This window comes from Manacus candei, unplaced genomic scaffold, assembly GCF_025592945.1.
Source record: "Manacus candei isolate 608988 ecotype Guabito, Panama unplaced genomic scaffold, ASM2559294v1 h1tg000045l, whole genome shotgun sequence".
NCBI classification, from domain to species: domain Eukaryota; kingdom Metazoa; phylum Chordata; class Aves; order Passeriformes; family Pipridae; genus Manacus; species Manacus candei.
Window position 1 is genome coordinate 9,366,809 of NW_026138093.1, and position 15,480 is coordinate 9,382,288.

The 15,480-nt window shown below is 52.1% G+C and overlaps 1 protein-coding gene across 1 annotated transcript in view; it reads right to left on the bottom strand.

Moving 5' to 3' along the window:
* Nucleotides 1-15,480, bottom strand: part of LOC127474822 (zinc finger protein 11-like) — a 705,018-nt gene that overhangs the window by 246,614 nt on the left and 442,924 nt on the right. The gene's annotated exons all lie outside the window — the stretch shown is intronic.

The window sequence follows — 15,480 nt, forward strand, 5'->3', positions numbered from 1 at the left end:
TCCCATCTCCCCACAGAGCCTTTCCCCAGGGGAACACGTCTGTGCTGGCCTGAGCAGCCCTTCCTGCACCCCCTGCCCGTGCTCCCCACAGCCCCCAAGCTGGGGGGGCTGCTCTGCAGAGCACAGGGGACTGTGGGGCCCAGGGCCATGGGGGACTCTGTTGGGCTGTGCTGCTCTGTTGGGCTGGCAGAGCCAGCTGATGGTGCTCCCTGCCACTGACCACCTCCCACAGACGCTCCTGTGTGGCCATGGAGGGGGCTCAGAGGGGTCCTGCCTTGTTCCAGAGCTGGGACATGGCTTTGGGAGCTGCCTTTGACTGACCTGTGGAAGTTCACTGAGGGCAAGAGAAGTCACTTGCAAGAGTTTTCCCTCTACCTGTTGCATTCCCTGGAGTTGCAGAGCTCTGTTTGCCACTTCACAGGCAGATTTAGGACTTGATCTCTGGGTGACTTCACCCTGGGCAGGATTCTGCTCCAGGGCTCCATTCCCTGCTGACTGGATGGGATGGGCTGTCCCTGCAGATCCTCTGTGCTCTCCTGCACTTCCTGAGTTCCTACAGACAAGTCCTCACCTCCATCAGAGCCCTCACAAGCTGCAGAGCCCCAGGCAGGTGACTTGGAGACCATTTGTCACCTCCATTGGCCATCGGCCACCAACAAACAACATCTGAACCAGCCCTCAGTCCCTGCAGTCCCAGTGGGTCCCTGACCTCACTGCACTGTCTCCATGGAGAAACAAGCAAAGCAACAAGACTTTTGAGACTCTATTCCTTTCTGACACTCAGAGATTGATTCCTCATGTACAAACTAACACAGGTAGGATGTTTGAAAAATACCTTGCTGCACAAACTTTTATTTTGTTTAAATGCACACAGAGTATAATTCCTGATTAGTACATTTTGTGGGTGAAAAAAAAAGAGGTAGAGAGTGAATTATATGGGATGAAGAATAAAATTTCAGTGTTATTAATATTAACAGATGAACAAAAAAGCAAAGCCCCCCACCACTACGAAAAGCTTTAGAAGGCAGGCTGGGCCCAAAATAAGTTACACAGTGAGTGTTCTGCAGAAGAAAAGATGAAGTTTATTGCTTCTCAAAAAACACATAGTCATCATTTTCCCTACGGCATCCTTGAGCTCCTGGTTCCTTAGGCTGTAGATGAGGGGGTTCAGTGATGGAGGCACCACCGAGTACAGAACTGACACAATCAGGTCCAGGGATGGGGAGGAGATGGAGGGGGGCTTCAGGTCGGAAAATGCGCCAGTGCTGACAAACAGGGAGACCACGGCCAGGTGAGGGAGGCACGTGGAAAAGGCTTTGTGCCGTCCCTGCTGAGAGGGGATCCTCAGCACAGCCCTGAAGATCTGCACATAGGAGAAAACAATGAAAACAAAACAACTGAACCCTAAACAGGCACCAACCCCAATGAGCCCAATTTCCCTGAGGTAGCCTGAGTGTGAGCAGGAGAGCTTGAGGATGGCAGGGATTTCACAGAAGAACTGGCCCAGGGCATTGCCCTGGCACAGAGGCAGGGAAAATGTACTGGCTGTGTGCAGCAAAGAATAGAGAAAGCCAGTGGCCCAGGCAGCTGCTGCCATGTGGGCACAAGCTCTGCTGCCCAGGAGGGTCCCGTAGTGCAGGGGTTTGCAGATGGCAACGTAGCGGTCATAGCACATGATGGTGAGGAGGGAAAACTCTGCTGAGATGAAGAAGAAAAAGAAGAAGACTTGTGCAGCACATCCCTTGTAGGAGATGGTTGTGGTGTCCCAGGGGGAATTGTGCATGGCTTTGGGGACAGTGGTGCAGATGCAGCCCAGGTCTGTGAGGGAGAGGTTGAGCAGGAAGAAGCCCATGGGGGTGTGCAGGTGGTGGTCACAGGCTATGGCACTGAGGATGAGGCCGTTGGCCAGGAGGGTAGCCAGGGAGATGGCCAGGAAGAGCCAGAAGTGCAGGAGCTGCAGCTCCCGCCTGTCTGCGAATGCCAGGAGGAGGAATTGGTTGAGGGAGCTGATGTTGGACATTTGTTGCTTCAGATTATTGTTTTCTGTTGAGGAGAAAAAAGGCAGAACTGAATTAGGCCAGGCTCAATTAGCAAAACGTATTGCATGTCTCATAGCAATTCAACATTCAGGACCTCTTTTCAGGAAGATCTCTCTGCATCCCTCTCCCAGAGCTCTGGGTTTTGCTGGCTGAAAGGGGGCACTGAGAGCAGGGACCCTGGAATGGGCTCCCAAGGAATCCTTCTTGCTGTGCAGTGAGAGGCAACTTGGAGCACAGGGTGACCTCCAATTAAATGCACTTGTGATGTATCAAAGTGTTTCCAGAACTGCTGGTCACAGTTTGCCCAAGTACAGAACAGAGAGAAGGGATTTGGAGAACTTGATTTTGTTCCAGTTCCTCTTGCCAGGAGTGAGTTTGGATGGTTGAAATCTCTGACATTTCTAATGTGCTCCAAGGGAAATCTTGTGAGTCCTGAGAGGCAAAGGGGTGGCCTCTTGGTGCAGAGACAAGAGCTGGCCATCTTTCCTGTTCACAGCTGTCCCTGGTTGGTGGTTTGGAGCTGAAGGGGGATCACCCTTAGGAATTCCCTTAAAAAAGAAACAAGGCACTTCTGGGATCAGAGGAATCCTGGTTCAAAGAGCACATTGACAGAATCCTTGCCTTTCCTCAGGATGCCTGATTAGGATCTCATCTTTCTCCTCCCAGACTGCCACACACAGGGATCATTGCAGCTCCCAAGTACAGCTGCCCAGAGCATTTCCATGGATTTAGCACTGAGGAGTTTTCTCCATGGGGCTCCTGTGCAGCACAGAGATCCTATGGCAGAGCTGTGCCCTTCTGGAGGGCACCTGCAGCCCTGCAGGACACCCAGGCAAACAGCTGAAGACCCTGAAGGTGCCTGGAGGGCACTTGGGCACTTGGCTCCCACAGACACATCCCCACAGCAGCACCCAAAGGGGTTGTGTCTGGACAGGAATCTGCCCCCCCAAACCCCACAGTGGCTCAGAAAACCCACTGGTGAGAACAAGGAGAGCCCAGGCAGCAGGGGATGGCAGGGAAATGCCACAGTGCTGCTGCCAAGGGAGGAGGGACACAGAGAGACAGCTGGAAATCAGGGCCTTGTCCTTGCCTGGGCTCTGGCTGCTGCAGGGCAATGCACAGCCCAGCCCCCGTGGGCCTGAGGGCACAGGCTCTGCTTAGGCTGGGAAAGGAGCCCAGGCAGGAGCTGCTCAGGGAAGGGGTCTGTGCCACAGGGACAGCAGGGAGGGGCCCCCATCCCCCTGCCCAGCCCTTGTGGCAGCAGCTGCCTCTCCCTGCCTGCCTGTCTCTGGGTGAGGAGCTGTTCCTGCCAGCAGCCCCTGCCTGTGCCCAGCTCAGCTCCCTGCCAGTGCTGCCAGAGCCATCCCCAGCCCAGTGCCCAGGGGCAGCTCTGCCTGGGCAGGGGCTGCAGAGCAGATCCCAGACAGCCTGCGGTGGCTGGGAAGGGGGAGGTGTTCTGGGGGGATGTGCTTCCTGAGAAGGGCCCCTGGAAATGGAGGAGGTGGAGCTGAAGCTGTGAGGAGCCCTGAGCCTGCAGCTGAAGGGCCCTGCCCAGCCCTGCCCTGCCCTGAGGGGTCACTCCTTCCACCCACCCCTTCTCCCCCAGCCCCGTGGCAGCTCCTTGGCCGGGCTGAGAGCTGACCCTGGCAGGCAGCAGAGTCCCTGCCCCAGCACACAGAGCCCTGGGGGCAGGACCCTGCTCTGCCCCACAGCCCTGGGCACCCCTGGCTGCACCCCCACCTTCCCACCCCACAGCCAGCCCTGCCACAGGGAACCTTCTGGCCCTGGGCCTCTGATGGGGCAGCAGCAAGTCCTGCTCTGCAGCAGCTTCTCCTGCTGCACCCCAGCAAATCCAGCAGAGCCATCCTGACAGCTCCTGCCACTGCTGCCATTTGGTAGCTGGGAGAGGCACTTGCAGGAACTCACCTGCACTGCTCTGCAGCCACAGCCTGACCATGGCAAAGGGCTGGCAAGGTTCCTGCCCTGAGCAGCTCTGCCCTGTCCTCCCACCCCAGGATCCCTTGAACCTCCTGCTCCCTTCTCCTCTCTGCCCTTGCTGCCTGCAGCTCCTGCCCTGCTCTGCCATATGACCACTTCCCCTGCACTGCAGCAACTGGGAGAGTCCTGCTGAAAGATCCTGGAAGCTGTGGGATGTGCCAACTTGAGGAGATGCCTCCAGGAAGGCAAGTTGAACTTTCCTACAGCCAGAGAATTCTTCCTTCAAATGCTGGGAAGGTTTCTCCTGTAGTGAGAGCTCAGTCACCTTCCAGCCCAGGCTGCCTCTCATCTCTCTGCCTTCTCTCCTGTGCCCTGGGTGCTGCAGGCAGTGCCCTCAGCCCTGCTGGGCTGTGCAGAGGAGCTGCTCACCAGCAGAGCTGTCTCTTTGAAGCTCTTCTTGCTTGCCAGGAGCTCCCTGTGTGCCAGGAGCCCGGCCCAGCTCAGCAACACAGCAACAGCCCCAGGCATTTCATGACCCTCAGGGGACTTTGATGTTGTTTACATGAGACTCAGTCCCTGTGAGTAACTTCAAACAACTTTTCAAGAACTCAAAACAAAATTGAAATACAAGTTTCTTGTTCTGTTATTGTGTCCCATTGAGGGACACGACTGTGAAAGTGTCTCCAGATTCCAGTTGGAACAGAAAACTGCAAACAGTGATGACAAGGATGGACAAGCAAGGGAAAGGTGACTGTGATGATAGGGAACCTGAATGTGTTTCATTATTCCAAAGGCCAAGCTCTGAACCCCAGCCCCTGCCAAGGGACATCCTGTCCCTGCCTCATTCCTCAGGGCTCTTCCTGGGGCACTGGGATGTGGGATGTGCAATGCCAAGGGCAGGACCATGGGGTGGCACTTGCCAGGCTGCTGAGCAGGGACAAGGAGGCCATGAGGCCCCAGGGCTGCAAGGGGCACTCCCCTCCTTCTGGCATCAGAGGCACAGACAGCAGCCCTGGCCAAAGGCCTGCAGAAGGTGGCTGTGTCAGGGCCTTTCAGCTTCTCCCCATCCCTGTCTCCTCTCCAGCCCAGGCTGTCCTACAGTGTCCATGCCCTGCCCCTTTCCCTGCAGGCTGTCGTCATCCCCCCGGCTGCCCCACCTGGCTGGCACCTTCCTGCACTGACATCTCTGCGTCCTCCCTGGCTCTTCCTGCACACACAAAGCATTGGGCTCATCCAGACTCCTTCTTTGTGACATATTGCACCACAATACTGACCTCAGAGGGAAAGTTCTTCCTTCTTGTCATCAGTCTAGGCCCCCCCCCCAGCTGCCCTTGGTGGCACTAGTTCTTTCTTAGGTTGCTTTCTGACAGGAAGAAAAGCTCCACCTGCTCTGACACCTCCCTTCCAGACCTCTCAGGCTACTCCTCTACTGTCCTCAACCTTCACACCACTGACCCCTGAGTCCTCAGCCTCTATATACGGGTCATGTGCTTGAGGCCCCAAATTCCTTCCTGGGAGATCTCTGGGACCTCTCCAAGGTTTTGGAAGATGACAATAGAGTGCCCTTATCCCAGGAAACACAGAGGGACACTTTTTTCCCAGGGTTGTCTTGGCAGAATGAGGCACAATCTCTTTAAACTTTCTGGCACAAGGGAGCTCTGAGCTCTGGGTACGGAGGGAGCTCCAAGTGCCAACCACTGGAGTGGGAGCTACAAATCATCAGGGCTTGTGTTCTTTGGAGGGCCAGACACTGGGGATAGTGGGGTGTGTGTGTGCACATGGAAGGACTTGAAGGGCACAATGAACTGTCTCAAAACACTGTCAAAGCAGGAAAATTCCATAAGGCACCACAACACATAAGCACTGGTGGCAAATAGGAGGGCCTTTAATTCCAAGGCCTAAAGGGAGGTGAAGGTTTGGAAGTAGCCCCCAGGACAGAATTGCACTGTGCAGAGTGTGGGAAAGAGCAGAGAGCCCCAACAGGAAGCCAGGGCTGGTAAGGCAGGTCTGGGGAACCCATCCAGACAAAGATTCCCACCTGCAGACTGGAAGCACAGCGGGTAAAACTCCCACTGTGGCAAGCTGTGGGAAAGGAAGCAAGTCCTTGTCCACGTGCCAGTCCAAGCTGTGGGAACAGCATCTACCCCCCTGAATACCTGGGGCTTGGGCTGTATAAAAGTGATAGCCCAGAAGCACAACTTGGGGACCCTCCATCGAGCAGAGCAGGGTGAAGAAAGACAGGTGGGAGCCTCAGGGATCTCCATGGTGTGATACATTGATTTCATCTCTGTCTCACTCTCAATGGCTTCCCACCACCCCCTTCTTCCCTCTCTATTTCTTTCCCTCTCTCTCTCCCTCCTATTTACTATTAAATCAAACCTGGACTGCTGACTTTGGCACATGGTCTCCTTTGCAGCTGAATTTGGTCAGAGGTGTCTCTTAATAATGGGAACCTGAGAGTATCCATGAGATTTTACAGTGTGGGAATGGCCACTGGATTCCATGAGGTTCCACAGCGTTGCAGGGTCCATTTGGCTTCGTAAGGCTCTGCAGTGTGATAATGGACCCTTGATTCCATGGGTTTGCAAAATGTCTCAGGACTCCTTTGGTTCTAGGAGGCCCCACATATCACAGTGGCCCCTTGGTTCCATGAGATTCCAGTGTCCCAGGAATCCTTTGGTTCCATGAACCCTGCAGTGTCACAATGGCTCCTTGATTCCATGAGGTTCCACAGTGTCACAGGGATTCCTATGCTTCCATGAGACCCTGCAGTGTGGCAATGGCCCCTTGATTCCATGAGGTTCCACAGTGCCAATATGGGCCCTTGATTTCTTGAGGTCCACAGTGTCCCGGGGTCCCTTTGTCTCCCTCACGCTCTGCAGTGTCACAATGGCCCCTTGATTCCATGAGGTTATGAAAAGTCTCAGGGTTCCTTTGGTTCCGTGAGGCCCTGCAGTGTCACAGTGGCCTCTGAGTCTCTGAGGTTCCTCAGTGTCACAATGGCCTCTTGATTCTATGAGGTCCTGAAATTTCTCAGGGCTCCCTTGTTTCCATGAGGCCCTTCATGGCAAAATGAACCCTTGATTCCATGATATTCCACAGTGTTCCAGGGTTCCTTTGGCTCCAGAAGGCCCTACAGTGTCACAATGGCCCCTTTACTCCAGGAGGTTCCACAGTGTCCTTGCTGGAACACACAGGGCTGTAATGTTGTCACCCCTGCAGAGCTGCCTCCAGCTCTGGGCTCCAGCACAGGAAGGACATGGACCTGTTGGAGCGGGTCCAGAGGGGAGCATCAAGATGGTCAGAGGGATGGAGCAGCTCTGCTGCGAGGAAAGGCTGAGAGAATTGGGATTGTTGAGGCTGGAGAAGAGAAGGCTTTGGGGTGACCTAATTGTGGCCTTGCAGTGCCTGAAGGGAGACAACCAGAAAGATGGAGAGAGACTTTGGACAAGGGCCTGGAGTGACAGGACAAGGGCAATGGCTTCACACTGAGAAAGGGAAGGGTTAGATGGGATATTAGGAAGAATTTCTGGACTGTGATGGTAGTGAGATCCTGGCACAGGTTGCTCACAGAAGTTCTGGCTGCCCCATCCCTGGAAGTGTTCACGGCCAGGTTGGATGGGGCTGTGAGCTCTGGATCTAGTGGAAGGTGTCCCTGCCCATGGCAGGGGGTTGGACTGAGATGCTCTTTAAGGTCCCTTCCAACCCAAACCATTCCATGATTCTGTGACTGGTGGGGGATGTGGTGGTCGGAGCCGACGGGCACAGAGACCCCAAAATGATGGAGTTTTCCATTCTGGGTGGAGGAAGGAGGGGGCAGCAGAACTGACACCCTGGACTGCTGGTGGTCAGACTTTGTCCTGTTTGGGAGACTGACTGATCTGGGTGTGAGTGTGGATGTGCTGGAGGGCAGGAAGGCTCTGCAGAGGGATCTGGACAGGCTGGATGAATAAGGCCAAGTGTCAGGGCCTGCCCTTGGGTCCCAACAACCCCCTGGAACACTCCAGGCTGGGGGCAGAGGGGCTGGAGAGCTGCTCAGCAGGAAGGGACTTGGGGGTGCTGCTTGACAGCAGCTGGATATGAGGCAGAGTGTGCCCAGGGGGGGGGCAAGAAGGCCAAGGGCATGGTGGCCTTTGTGGAGAAGAGTGTGGCCAGCAGGAGCAGAGAACTGATTGCCCCTCTGTGCTGGGCACTGGGGAGGCCCCACCTGGAGTGCTGTGTCCAGTTCTGGCCCCTCAGTGCCAAAAGGCCCTTGAGGGGCTGGAGCGTGTCCAGAGAAGGGAACGGAGCTGGGGAAGGCTCTGGAAAACATGTCTGCTGAGGGACGGCTGAGGGAACTGGGCTGGTTGAGTCTGGAGAAGGGGAGGCTCAGGGGGGACCTCATTGCTCTCTGCAATGACCTGAAAGGAGGTTTTATTGGGGTGGGAGTTGGTGTCTTCTGCAAAGCCTTTAGTGACAGGAAGAGAGGAAACGGCCTTAAATTGCATCAGGCAAGGTTCATATTAGATATTCAAAAACCCTTTTTCCACTGAGAGAGTGCTCAGGCATTGGAACAAGTAGCCCAGGGAGGTGGTGGAGTGTCTGGAAGCATTCAGGTGGCATCTGGATGTAGCGCTTTGTGATGGGGTTTAGGGGTGACTCTGGTGGTGCTGGGTTGACAGTTGGACTAGAAGATCTGGAAGGTCTCTTCCAACCTTGATGATTCTGTGATTCTCTGACCTGTCATCCCTGTTTGCAGGTTTGTGCTCTAACAAGACCCTGGGGATGTTTTCTCTGTGGGGTCCAGAGGTTTCCATCTGGTCCCTCTGCTTGGAAAGCCTTCCAAATCCATTCTGGTGAGGGGAGGTGGTGATGCAGCAACAGCAGACACCTCGTGGGATGCCTGGACACCCCTGGGGAGGCAGAGCTGGGGCCACTCATTCTGTGCCCTGTCCTGGCTGGGTGCTGGGGGGACTGCCCTGAGGAGAGACAAATGAGGCTTCTCCTGGGGAAAGCCTCAGCCAGAGCTCAGCTTCCCAAACAAGGCTGGGGCTGGGGGTGTGCCGAGGGGGAAGTTGTCCTGCAGGCAGCAGGACAGGACAAGCAGGACACAGTCTGCTCAGGACACGGCGCATCTGAAGGACACCATGGGTTTGGGCCCATTGTTGCTGCTTTATTAAATCACAGCTGCCTCCAACTGGCTCAGTGGGGACAGAAGAACAGTGCTCGTAGTTAGAATCGTGGGTTTTGCTGAAGATTTGAAGGCATCAGGATTCCAGTTTTCCTGTCTGTATAAAAGACAGAGTTTCTTTTTTGTGATAACATCTACGACTGGAAAGATCCCCAGGCAGCCACCAGGGATGATGTCATAGTGATGATGTGATATCACAGGAGAGATGTGATGTCACAGGGAGAGATGTGATATCCAAAGGCGGCTGTGATGTCACAGGGAGGATGTGATGTCACAGAGGAGTATGTGATGTCACAGGGAGGATGTGATGTCATAGGAGATGTGATGTCAAAGAGGATGTGATGTCATGGGAGAATTTAATGTCACATGGGAGCTGTGATGTAACGGGGGAGATGTGATGTCACAGAATAGGATGTGATGTCACAGAATAGGATGTGATGTCACAGGGAGGATGTGATTTCACAGAAAAGGATGTGATGTCACAGGGGAACTGTGATGTCACAGAGGAGGATGTTATGTCATAGGAGACATGCAATGTCACAGAGGAGGATGTGATATCATAGGAGATATGTGATGTCACAGAGGAGGATGTGATGTCACAGAGAAGGATGTGATGTCACAGAGGAGGATGTGATGTCACAGGAAAGATGTAATGTCACAGGGGTGCTGTGATGTCATAGAGGAGGCTGTGATGTCATAGGAGACCTTTGATGTCACAAAGAACGATGAGATGTCACAGGGGAGTTGTGATGTCACAGGGGAGCTGTGATGTCAGAGAGGAAAATGTGATGTCATGGGAGAGCTGTGATGTCACAGAGGAGGATGTGATGTCAGAGGAGAGCTGTGATGTTTTATGAGAGCTATGATGTCACGAAAGGGGATGTGATGTCACAGAGGAGGATGTGATGTCACAGATGAGGATGTGATGTCACAGGAAGGATATGATGTCACAGAGGAGGATGTGATGTCATAGGAGACCTGTGATGTCACAGGAGAGGATGTGATGTCATAGGAGACCTGCGATGTCACAAAGGAGGATGTGATGTCACAGAGGAGGATGTGATGTCATAGGAGGCCTGTGATGTCACAGAGGAGGATGTGATGTCAGAGAGGAAGATGTGATGTCACAGAGGAGGATGTGATGTCACAGAGGAAGATGTGATGTCACAGGAAGGATATGATGTCACAGAGGAGGATGTGATGTCACAGAGGAGGATGTGATGTCACAGGAGACCTTTGATGTCACAGAGGAGGATGTGATGTCATAGGAGACATGCGATGTCACAGAGGAGGATGTGATGTCACAGGAAGGATATGATGTCACAGAGGGAGATGTGATGTCACAGGGGAGCTGTGATGTCATAGAGGAGGCTGTGATGTTAGAGGAGACATGCAAAGTAACAGTGAAGAATGTGATGTCACAGGGAGCTGTGATGTCATACAAGAGCCAAGCTGTGATGTCACAGGAGGGGATGTGATGTCATAGGACACATGCGATGTCACAGAGGATTATGTGATGTCACAGAGGAGGATGTGATGTCACAGAGGAGGATGTGATGTCACAGGGGAGCTGTGATGTCATAGGAGAGTTATGATGTCGCAGAGGAGGATGTGATGTCACAGAGGAAGATGTGATGTCATGGGGAGGATGTGATGTCATAGGAGACATGCGATGTCACAGAGGAGGATATGATGTCACAGGAAGGATATAATGTCACAGAGGAGGCTGTGATGTCACAGGATAGGATGTGATGCCATAGGGGAGGATGTGATGTCATAGGAGACATGCGATGTCACAGAGGAGGTTGTGATGTCACAGAGGAGGATGTGATGTCACATAGTAGAATGTGATGTCACAGGGTGCTGTGATGTCACAGAGGAAGATGTGATGTCACACTGAAGGATGTGATGTCACAGAGGAGGATATGATGTCACAGAGAAGGGTGTGATATCACAGGGGAGCTGCGATGTCACAGAGAAGGATGTGATGTCATCAGGAGGATGTGGTGTCACAGAGGAAGCTGTGATGTCACAGAGGAAGATATGATGTCATAGGGAGAATGTGATGTCACAGATGAGGATGTGATGTCACTGTGGAAGATGTGATGTCACAGGGGAGCTGTGATGTCAGGGGCGAGGTTTGATATCATGTTATAGATGAGCTGTGATGTCACAGAGGAGGATGTGATGTCATATGATAGATGTGACTCAGGGAGGAGCCGAGGTTGGGGAGGGCAAAACCGGCCCCAGATTGGATTGGGAATGGGGACCCCCCCTGCGTTCCCCTGTGTCAACCTGCTCTGGGGGGCTTTGGGAGGGCACCTCCCCCTCAATGGGCACCCAGCTCACCCTAAAGGTGCCAGGACCACCCCACAGACCCCCAAGGACCCCCTAAATCCATCCAGAGCCCATCCAGGACCCCCTCAATCCCCTTTTCTGGGGGACCTTTAGGGGCACTGGTGGCTGAGCTGGGCAGCAAAGTTCATACCTGTCTACAGCCTGACTCACTGAAATGATGATTTTTAAGCACAGAAAGGAGAAGCTTGAGGCAGTTTGTTGAAGGCAGAAGGACTGATTTCTCATGTATTTTAATTACTTCTGAAATGCTTCAAAGTCTGGTTTTCAGGGTTTTATTTATTTTGGCAAGTTCTTGGGGTTTTCTTGGGCTGTTCTTTGTGTGGGGGGTGGGTGGGTTGGTTGTTTTTACAGTTACTTGTCTCATATACTTGGTGCTTTTCCCAGAAGAAGATTGATTTGTGTAGAGACAAAATCCCTGGAGAATATCTTAATCTAGGGATAAAAATACTCCCCTGGGAAGGATGCAGGATGAGTTTGTATTATTTATTTAAGAGTTTCAGGCCCACAATGAGCAGTTTCAGCCAAATTTTCTAAGTGACTGAGGAACCCTTTTCTCCAAATGTGCTCCCCTGAGGCAGTTTCAAATCCCCAGTTGTGATTCAGTTTTCTGGAATGATTCTAAATGAATTAAATGCTTTTTTTGGCCATCATCTAGGCAACTGCTGCCACAGATAACAGTGATTGTAAGAAGGCAGAAGAGAAGGACATGAAAGGGCCACCTGTGAGCAAAAGGTATTTTTCATTTTCAGTACTCTCTGAATTTTTGTTACTAGTTTTCTGTTTCTGTGGAAGAGTTCAGTGTCCTCCCTCCTGGGAGGGATGGGAACAAATGATTAAACGTGGAAAATGTTCCGTTCCAACACTGCAAACTGCAATTTGTCCAGATGGTCTAAAGATGTCCAGATTATCGAAATCCTTCCATATTTTTCTTTTCAGGGAGAGAAAAATATTTGATGAAGAAATCCAGCAAAGGCAAAAGTGCAAGGCCAAGCCTCAGCCTGCGGAGAGCTGAGGGGTGGCACTGGCAGCCCCAGAATGACATAGGGAAAATAAGAAACACAGGAATTTTGGGGTGGGATTGAGCCATTTTCAGTGGGATTGATCCACTTTGAGGTGACAGGTTGGATCCTCTTGACTTTTGGGATGCAGAGCTGGGAGAGACTGGAATGTTAATGGTCCATGGCTCCAACACTCTCCAGTTGCAGAAGCAGTGGGGGCTTTGCTGCCCAAGGGCAATGGAACCGCCCGGGGCAGAGGGGGGAACACCCACCCCTGGAGGGGACAGGCTGGGCTTGGAGCCAGAGAGGGGAAGTGCTATTTTTGTGTTTTTATATCACTGTAGACAGGAGCCAAAACTGCCCCAAACCTACTTTACATGGAGACAAAATTGTTCTAAACTAAACCCTACATATATAGATAGATATAAATATAGACATAGATATAGATAAACTAACTCTAATCTGCCCCAGGGGATCAGTTAAGAAGACCCTGAGTCACCCTCACTGTCAGGGGGGTCGGGACAGGGGCTGGACACAGGGGAAGCTTCTGGCAGCTGCTCACAGAACCCACCCCTGGAGCCCCCAGAAACCAAAACATGGCCATCTAAACCCCAATACACTGCCCAGCATGGACCACCTGGACCGTGGGTCACCAGGTCTGTGCCCAAGGTGGGTCCCTGTGGATCATCCAATGGGGGCCTCCGATGGCTGATGGAGTTGGAGCAGCAGCCAAAGCTCTTCCCGCAGTCGGGGAACTCGAAGGGCTTCTCTTACTGTGGGTCCCTTGGTGTGAGGTTGTGGCGGTTTGAAACTCCCAAAATCTAATTTTTAAGTTCAAGCCCCCCTCCCACAGTTTGCCCCTGTGAGAGGGTTTAGTGATGGTATGGACTTGATATCTTTTTCACCCCATGTGGAGAGTTTTCAGACCATCAAAACCATTTGTTATTGGGGGAAGGGGAAAATATTTACAAAGGTTTATTTATACCCACATATATATTGACATTAAATTAAATTTCTCCTCTTCTTCAATAAAAGTCCAAGAAGAAAAGAGTCTTTTTATCACTTCTCAGGCCACAGTTCCTTCATTTCAGGTTTTTGTGGCACTGCTTAGTGCCCTCCATTTTTCCCAAGGGCAGCAGATTTAAATATAGCAGTTAGGATTTTTGTTCTTACTTTGTGGAAATTTCAACCCTGAGCCCGAGCCTTCGGGGAATTTCCTTGTAGATCTTCACACCTGTTGGGTTAGAACATTGAAGGCAGCTTTCAGTTCAGTCTTACCAAAGCTCTTCTGCCCTGTCTCAGCTCATTAGCAGAATAGAAGCAGCAGCAGCAGCAGCAGAGGGCACGGCCACCTCCTCCGCATTCCGTCCTGGCTCAGCTCTCAGGACAACTCCGGGTTTTCAGCTCCTTTCTCCCTCTCTCCAGCTGCTGCTGCATTTCGGGACTCCCTGAGGGTTTGGAAGTCCACCCCTCCTCTTCAAGATGTCTCTGGGGTTTGGGAAAGTAATACAGTCTTACCCCAAACCAGCTCTGTTGAGTCTTCCTCTGGTTTGTTGCCAGCTCTCCCTCCTGCAGGAACATCTCTGCGTCTCTCAGCCGGCTTCACGTTATCTCATTGCTCCTGGCTGCCTTTTGGCTTTCAGCCACTGTTGTCTCTGTTCAGGACTGCTCTGCTGCCACTTTCAGTGTCTTCTGCTGCTGCTGACAGTGAGGAAACTTTTCCAGCCCTTGATTACAGGACCTGGTCCAGCACTGACACTATACCGGGTCTCCCGTGACCTCAGCTGGGGGCTGGGCCCTTGGCCCCCAGAGGGGCTCACTGGCCCCCTGCTTCCTCGTGGCTCAGATCATGGCTACCCTCCTTCTACTCTACCTTCACCACCTTCTGTTCCGTTTCTGGGGGTGTGTAATTCCCGTAGGGCGCACGTGGACTATTGATTGGTCCAGTATTATCAGTGGGGCAAACCATTACTGCCTCAGAAAAACGTTTTTCAAACCACCACAGCTGCTCGCTAACACAGCACAGGCTAAAGCTGTAACTTGCCCCTCAGTCCTTAGAAATTGCTCTGTTTCAGTCAGCAGCTGCCACAATGTAGAATAGCGAGCTGCTTCGTCATATCTTTTTGTGATTTTTTCCCCTAACTGTTCCTTTATAGCGTCCCAAATGGATCCCTCAAAGGCAGCTTTAGCTGTGGGGATTAGTAACCCTTTAAGGGCTTTTTCGTCATAATTAGAATCTCTCTCAGAGAGAATTAAATAAAGGAGCGTTTGCACTGCCTCTTCTTTTGAAAGAGCAGACCCTGTTCTCCTTTCTTCAGCCGACTCACCTGACCAGGGCAGGATTTCTCTTGTACTGCTGCAGCTTTTTTCTCGCAGCGCCGGGGGACACGCCACCTCCAACTGCTTCTCCCAACTCCTCCTGTTCGCCTCACGTCCCTCGGAACTCGGCGAAGAAGAAGTCCCTGCTACGGGCACCAGATATCGATGAGGAGGTACAGAGACAGAGCAACACGACCAATGTGATCAAAGCAATGTCCGATTTATTATTTAAAGCAGTTAACTTTTATACAGTTTAGTTTGCTCAGGGTACATGCTCACAACAAGGTGATTGGACAGCTCAGTCTGTGCACGTGTCTCATGCTCTCAGTTTATTGGATCTGAGGCTCTGTCCATGCGACCTGAAATCATCCTTGGCATAAAAAGCTCTTTCTAATTAATATGCTTTTAGGGGTGTTCCTAAATCTGCAGGTGTTTCATTATCTCCAGTTTCTCAAGGCTTTCTTACTATAAACATATTCTGTTCTCAAACCTTATAATTAGACACACAGCTAACAAGTATAAATATCACATATTTTCACACAGTCTATAAGTATAAACAATACAGCTTATCACTTCCATGGCAAGAAAGGCATACAGAGTGCAGGAAAAATTGTTCAGAGAAATCTCTCTGTTCCAGCGACACACATATGTCAAAAGG